The sequence below is a fragment of the Bubalus kerabau genome, chromosome 14, assembly GCF_029407905.1.
Source record: "Bubalus kerabau isolate K-KA32 ecotype Philippines breed swamp buffalo chromosome 14, PCC_UOA_SB_1v2, whole genome shotgun sequence".
Lineage (NCBI taxonomy): Eukaryota > Metazoa > Chordata > Mammalia > Artiodactyla > Bovidae > Bubalus > Bubalus kerabau.
Window position 1 is genome coordinate 66,287,317 of NC_073637.1, and position 7,890 is coordinate 66,295,206.

Genomic DNA, 7,890 nt, shown 5'->3' on the forward strand with positions numbered 1-7,890 from the left:
GATGCCAAAGGATTTATCCAAAGTCAATCTCTTTGGAGTCTCTGGCCAGTTCTAGGATGACTTCCTGCCTGGAAATAAGACAGGAAAGTGCTGGAATGGGTGCACGCCAAAAGGACTGAGGCCTGAAAGAAGTAGAACTCAACACAACCATGAGAGCTTTAGAAAAGAAATCAATGCTAGTCCCACCTTAGACCAATTAAATTCTAATCCTCAGGGCTGGGGGTGGGGATGGAAGAGGGAAAGCAGCCATATTTGTTTTTTTACTTATTTATTTTTGGCTGCACTGGAATTTATTTATTCCTTGCTCTGTGCAGGCCTTCTCTAGTTGCAGCGAGTGGAAGCTACTGTTCTTTGTGGGGCATGGGCTCCTCATTGCAGTGGTGTCTTTTGTTGCAGAACATGCACCCTGGAGCACTCAGAGTTCAGTAGTTGCAGTGCAGGGCTTAGTTGTTCCACAGCTTGCAGAATCTTCCCAGACCAGGGATTGAACCCATGTCCCCTGCATTGCCAGGGGGACTCTTATCCACTGTACCACCAGGAAGCCCTACTCAGCCATATTTTTAAAGCTCCTCAAATACTTCTAAAGTGTAGCCAGGGTTGGAACCCCACCAGTTCAGTTCAGTTCAGTCACTCAGTCGTGTCTGACTCTTTGCAACCCCATGGACTGCAGCACGCCAGTCTTCCCTGTCCATCACCAACTCCCAGAGCTTGCTCAATCTCATGTCCATCAAGTCGGTGATGTCATCCAACCATCTTATCCTCTAGGACTTCTTCTGATTGGCTTCTGCCATTGGGTAAGCCCTCCTCAGAAGACAGCCTTCTGGGCAAGAACAGAGGAAAGGAGGAAAAACATTGCCCAGGGACCTGCTCATCATTGCAGCCTCCTCAGGAGTTGGCCGGGCCTTAACCCTCTGCTGAGCACTGTGTGGAAACAAAGGGAAAGCAGGCAAGAAAATTGTGATTAGCACTGACTGTCTTCACAGAGCTTTCGACACAGCTGGGAAGTCAATATTAGCACTCAAGAAATGGTCAAGGGACTTCCCTGTTAGTCCAGTGGCTAAGACTCCATGCTTCCTATTCAGGGGGCATGGGTTTGATCCCTGATTGGGGAATTGGATCCCACATGCTGCAACTAAGAGTTCACACTTAAAGATCCCTCATGCCACAATGAAGATCGAAGATTCGTGTGCCACAACTGAGACCCTGTGCAGCCAGTGAAAGAAAGAAATAGTCACAGAACTGCAAGGCATTAAATACTTTGTGGCTGTGATTGAAGGGACATGCTCTGAGAGTTCAGCCAAGGTTGAGGGGAAGGTCAACGTGGAGGAGAAAAAAACCTCCTGAGAATGAATAAGACCTTGGCATAAAGGGAGCCTGGGGAAGGCAGTTACCAGAACAGAGAACAGAAGGAACAAGTCAAAGAAAGGGCATGAGGTAACACAAACAGTGACGAGACCACTGTATTGAGGGTGCAGGATATCCTGGGGAGTAGTAGGAAATACACTTGGATGACTCAAGCTGAGTGAGGCCGAATTATGGAGGGCTGGTGTACTAGGCTGAGTAATTTAAATGTTATGCTATAGGAATGCGGTCCCAACAGGAATGGGGTCTTCAGTAATGATAGGCAATGTTTTTGAGTAATCAGACAGAATACTGGAGGAGACCAGAGATAGCAAGACTAAGTAATATTGATGGTTACAGTAATCCTAATGTGGGAAATTAAAAATAAAAAAACAAAAACAGAAGGCCTATTGGCCATAACAGAAACTGATGAAGAGTAAATCCTAATAATAGCTTTACAGTGTGTGCTTATTTTGACCTTTGTCAGATTATATAATACATGCACATTATATAATTTGAGAAATCACAGAAAAGTAACAAGAAAAAATGCATAATCTCTCTAAGCACAAGTAACAATGTCTCTGGCATTTCTTTCCAGTTTTTCATATACTTTTATGGGGTTGTGATCTCACTGTCTAAGCAATTTTGTATCCCATCTTTAATATGTGTGAGAATTTTCTATATCATTAATAGCTTTAAACTTTTATTATTGTAGCTGTGGTGCCTCTGTTAATGTGGATGTACTGTGATTTATCTGTAGGGCAATAGATTTCAGTTTTTTTTTTTTTTCAGTTCTTCCCCTGTTAAAAAAGTGCTATGTAGAAGTATATCTCTATGTATAATTCTGTCCATCCTGTTGGTTAGATCCATAAGACAAATTCCTAGAAGACATTAATGAATAAAATAAAAAAATTTTTTTTTACTTGCTGAGAATTTGCTTTTCCAAGTATTGAACTAATTTGCACTCCTGCCAACAAAGTAGAGCAATGCTATTTTTTACTCTAATTATCTTTCCTAATTTGCTAGAGTAAAAAAAATGAAATCTAACTTGTATTTTTTAATTTGTGAAGTTGAACTTTTTATGTGCCTATTAACTGCTTATATGAATGGCTTGTCCCTTCTCTTTTCCCATCTAGAAATAGTAAGAAGGAACGAATTTTAGAATTACCAAAATACCTAAGGATGAAAAAGAGTGAAGATTCAATGTTGTTGATCAAATATAAATAAGAGAAAGCAAATAAATAAATAAACAAGATGAAAGATTAGATAACAAACTAGAAAAAAAAATCCAACACATGGCAGAAAACAGTCTGCTTTCAAAAAATACAAAGAGCTTATACCAATCAATAGGTCAACAGACTAACAGAAGAATGGGCAAGGACATGACAAATGGCTCTAGAAAAGGAAATACAAGTGGATTTTAAACACAAACTGATACCCAGCTTTCCTGACAATAAAATATGCAAGTTAGAATGAAAATGAGATTGCATTTTCACTTAGATTTGCAAAGGCCAAAATGTTTAATAAACAGACTTTGTCATGGAGGATATTAGACAACAGGCACTCTTCCACTGTTAATATACTGCTAATTTATGTGATCACTTTGGGGGATAATTGGACAATAGATTTCAATGTGGAAAAGAGACATGTCCTTTGACCCAACAATTCCACTTTTGGAATTCAGTTCAGTTCAGTTCATTTCAGTCGCTCAGTTGTGTCCAGCTCTTTGCGACCCCATGAATCGCAGCACGCCAGGCCTCCCTGTCCATCTCCAACTCCTGGAGTTCACTCAAACTCATGTCCATCGAGTCAGTGATGCCATCCAGCCATCTCATCCTCTGTCGTCCCCTTCTCCTCCTGCCCCCAATCCCTCCCAGCATCAGAGTCTTTTCCAATGAGTCAACTCTTCGCATGAGGTGGCCAAAGTACTGGAGTTTCAGCTTTAGCATCATTCCTTCCAAAGAACACCCAGGGCTGATCTCCTTTAGAATGGACTGGTTGGATCTCCTTGCCGTCCAAGGGACTCTCAAGAGTCTTCTCCAACACCACAGTTCAAAAGCATCAATTCTTCGGCGCTCAGCCTTCTTCACAGTCCAACTCTCACATCCATACATGACTACTGGAAAAACCATAGCCTTGACTAGACAGAACTTTGTTGGCAAAGTAATGTCTCTGCTTTTGAATATCCTATCTAGGTTGGTCATAACTTTCCTTCCAAGGAGTGTCTTTTAATTTCATGGCTGCAATCACCATCTGCAGTGATTTTGGAGCCCCCCAAAATAAAGTTTGACACTGTTTCCACTGTTTCCCCATCTATTTGCCATGAAGTGATGGGACCAGATGCAATGATTCTAGTTTTCTGAATGTTGAGCTTTAAGCCAACTTTTTCACTCTCCTCTTTCACTTTCATCAAGAGGTAATACATGATGTACATGATGTATTTGTACAGTTGAATATTATGCATCCATTAAAAAGAACAATGTGCCTTTGTGGATACTGATATAGCATTTCTCCAGGATATACTGTTTAAAAAAAGTAAGATGCAAAGACTACCACTCTGTAAAAGGGGTGAGGAGCATAGGTGTTCATTTGCTTGTATATGCAAATGAAGGAACTGAGAGAGGCCGAGAATTTTCCCTTTATCCTTTTGTTCCTTTTGAACTGTATGGTCTGTATCTACAATGGGAAAATGTGACTGTTAAGAGGATGATGATGGGTTTTGTACATTTTGTAAAATCAAGGTTCAAAAGGGCAGCTGCTTGGATTCTCTCCAGATTGTGATCTGAATAAAGCTGTACTGTTAGTCTCTCTGGATGGTAAGCCCAAGTTCAGAGTGGCTGTCCATGTTGACTTCCCTGTTGAATCACCACCATCTAGCCCAGATGGTAGGTGCTTTGTAAACGTGTCTTAGATGACTAAAAGATTCTAAAGAATAGAAAACTGAAGCAGCCATAGACAGAATCAGAGAGATCCATGTAAAAAAAAGACTCAGAGACAAAAGCATTTATGAGTGTAAAGAAGGTAACTTGGCAAAAATGTTGCAAGGGAATTAGACTTCAGAAGGAGTGGCCCAAAGCCAGCCTGCCCCTTCCATACCAGTGCTCTTGTCTATAGCAGGGTCAAAGCTAAGGAGAGGAAGCTGGAGGGGTGGGTGGGGCCAGATTGCCATGGGTCCTAGACACTGCGCAGTGGAGGGAAAAGAATGAATGAGAGAAGTCAGAAAGAAACTGAAAGCCCAGACATGTTGTTCAGACTACTTTGGCTTCAAGAAACAGAGATGTAAACCAAAGCAGGAATTTATTGGCTTGTGTAACTGGAAAGTCCAGAGATTTGACAATATCATCAGGATATTCTTTCTCGTTCTCTACTCCCCCTCCCCCCACCCCACCCCACCCCTACATTTCTGTGCTGGCTTCATTCTCTTGTAGACTCTTGACACATGCTGGCTTCTGACAGCTCCAATTTTATAATTAACAAGTAAGTGGCCCTAGTAGTTCCTAAGAATTCTACTAAAAATCTTAGTAATGATATTTATTGGACAGCTTGAATCACTCACCCATCCCTGAAATAATCCTGTTCAAAATACTAGTAGACCAGGCAAGTGTCATATGATCACCCCTAAGGAGATCAAACCAGTCAGTCCTAAAGGAAATCAGTCCTGAATGTTCATTGGAAGGACTGATGCTGAAGCTGAAGCTCCAATACTTTGGCCATCTGATGCAAAGAACTGATTCATTGGAGAAGACCCTGATGCTGGGAAAGATTGAAGGCGGGAGGAGAAGGGGATGACAGAGGATGAGATGGTTGGATGGCATCACCAACTCGATGGACATGAGTTTGAGTAAGCTCCGAGAGTTGGTGATGGACAGGGAAGCCTGGCGTGCTGCAGTCCGTGGGGTTGCAAAGAGTTGGACATGACTGAGTGACTGAACTGAACTGAACTAAAGGGTTAACACCGCTCTAATCTTATGAACTAAGAGTGAGGGAGGGGTAACTCCTCCAAAGAAATCAGGATGCTGTTTCCAAATACAAAGATGCTAAATAAGTAAAATCAATAATAGCACTCCATTCTTCAGTTCAGTTCAGTTGCTCAGTCATGTCCAACTCTGTGATCCCATGGACTGCAGCATTCCAGGCTTCCCTGTCCTTCACCAACTCCTGGAGCTTGCTCAAACTCATGTCCATCGCATGGGTGATGCCATCCAACCAACTCATCCTCTGTTGTCCCCTTCTCCTTCTGCCTTTAATTTTTCCCAGTATCAGGATCTTTTCCAAGGAATCAGTTCTTCGCATCAGGTGGCCATTCCAACTCTAGGCAAAAAAAAAAAAAAATCAAATGAATATTGTTCCATTCTTTAGAAATAAAAATTGGAAAAAATCTTTGGAGAGAGGGAAAAGTCAAGATCCTAGATGTGGTGGGGGAAATTATGGGAGCAAACTCTGGAAGAAATAGGAAGGGATAGTGTTCAGATGGAAGTATTCATGGTAGAGAACTAATTATGGATTCCAAGGGCTGGGAAGGATCATGGAGGCTGCCCAAGGCAGCTCCCTTACTTCTCTTCTGGGAGCTTCTACATGTAAATTAGGATCCCTTCCTTACAAGACCATTTGAACTCTACTTGAACATACTCATAATGGATGGTTCATGATTGTGGAAAGGATTCAATTTTGTTTTCATCAGATTTGATTCTTTAAAGTGTCTGCTTTTCTTTGAGCTAAAATTTAGTTTTCAGTTTGCCCTCTGATTAATGAACCTCAAGGCTACTCTTTTCACTGGACAGTCCTTTAATCATTGGAGACACATTCCTACCCCAGTCTTTTCTCTTTCAGCCAAGCACAACTAGTTCTTTTGACCACATATCAGGCAACATGGTTTCCAGCTTTTTCTACAGCCTAATTATCTTTCACTGGATTCATGATGATTTATATGTGTCTCTCTTTATCTTTATTGCCTCTCTTTATCTGGACACTATACTTTGTTAATACAACCTAAGATTTCATTGGCTTTTTTTTCCGCAACACTGTTTAAACTCACCCATTTTGAGCTTGTTACAAATGAAATCCCCAGGTCTTTTTTCTCATGAATGGTTGCCAAGTCAGGCCTTTTATAACTATGCAAGCAGTATTTTTTTTTTTTTTTTTAGCCAGAAGAATGGAGCTTCCTAATTTTTTCTTTTCAATCTCTTGTTGTTTCTTTAGACTCCATCCTGTTATTTCCCTGCCAAAATGCGATACTTTATAACCAGGTGGTATGAGGCCTATAGATCTTGCTGCAATAGAAGAACCCTCTGGCATTCCATTCACCCAACTGGTCTTTTGGCTTATTCAGGGCTCAACTCTCATACTTGATTCCTAAATAATCTGGCTTTTATTCTTTGCTGATGCTTTGGTCATATGTTACATCATTAATAAGTGGGCAGCCTTTTTAACTCATAGCGTGTGTGTGTGTGTGTGTGTATCAGATGATGAGCTTTGACCTGTGTTTCAGGTCAGTCACTGCCAGCTTTGTGCCAGCTGTTCTAGATGAGCTGACACTGGTCCCAGTAAGCTGACCCTCTGTCCCACATGGCCAATGAAACAGTAGCATCTAGGTCAGCTCCAGAAGGATTTATAATTATTCACATCTGGCCTGTGCTTTAAAGCAGAATTCTCAGAGCCCTAACTAACCATTACCCCAGAGCCAAACTGTCTAAGGAGCCTTTGATTCCTGATTCCTAGATGCTCCCTGGCCTCACCCCAATCCTTACTGGAACTAAAGCCCTCCTCATTCCCTTTTGAATCCCTCATCTGGTTCATAGAAGACTCTTTTCAAGGAGAAATACATCTGCTCCAGAATTTGGAAAGGCCTCCTTGATCTAATATTTGCACACCACTTATTGTCTTAAGATGCTAATATCTAGAAACTTTCTCCTATACATCACGCCAGGTGCCCCGGTATAGACCCTTTGCATGCAGACACTCCAAAGTGATCTAACATTCACCTTGTCCCTAAGACTTGAAGATTTTGACCGCTGACCTCTCCCGGATGGAGGCTAGCTCATCTGCTTGAATTCACCTCCACTGCTTTTTCACTCAGCTGGTAAAGAATCCACTTGCAATGTGAGAGACCTGGGTTCAATTCCTGGGTCGGAAAGATCCCCTGGAGAAGAGAAAAGCTACCCACTCCAGTATTCTTGCCTGGAGAATTCCATGGACTGTATCCATGTATCGTTCATGGGATTGCAAAGAGTCAGACACTACTGAGCGCCTTTCACACTTCACCGCTCTCTTAGCCCCAATTTCGCCCTTCTAACAGCTTGAGCCTGCTTCTGCACCAGGAGATGTTAAGTACTTGAGCCTCTGGGAAAGTGCCAAATATGATAACTAAAAAAAATGTGACACTGAGGGTGTGGTCACAAAATGGAGTTTCTTCTCTGACCCAAAGAAGAGAAGGCACCTTGTGTCAGGACTAGATAACAGCTGCCCTTTCATCCTGTCTCTTGTAATGCATGCATTCAAGACCCAACGCAGTCACCCTTAAAGAAGAAGGTCTGAGGTCTCAGACTCTCA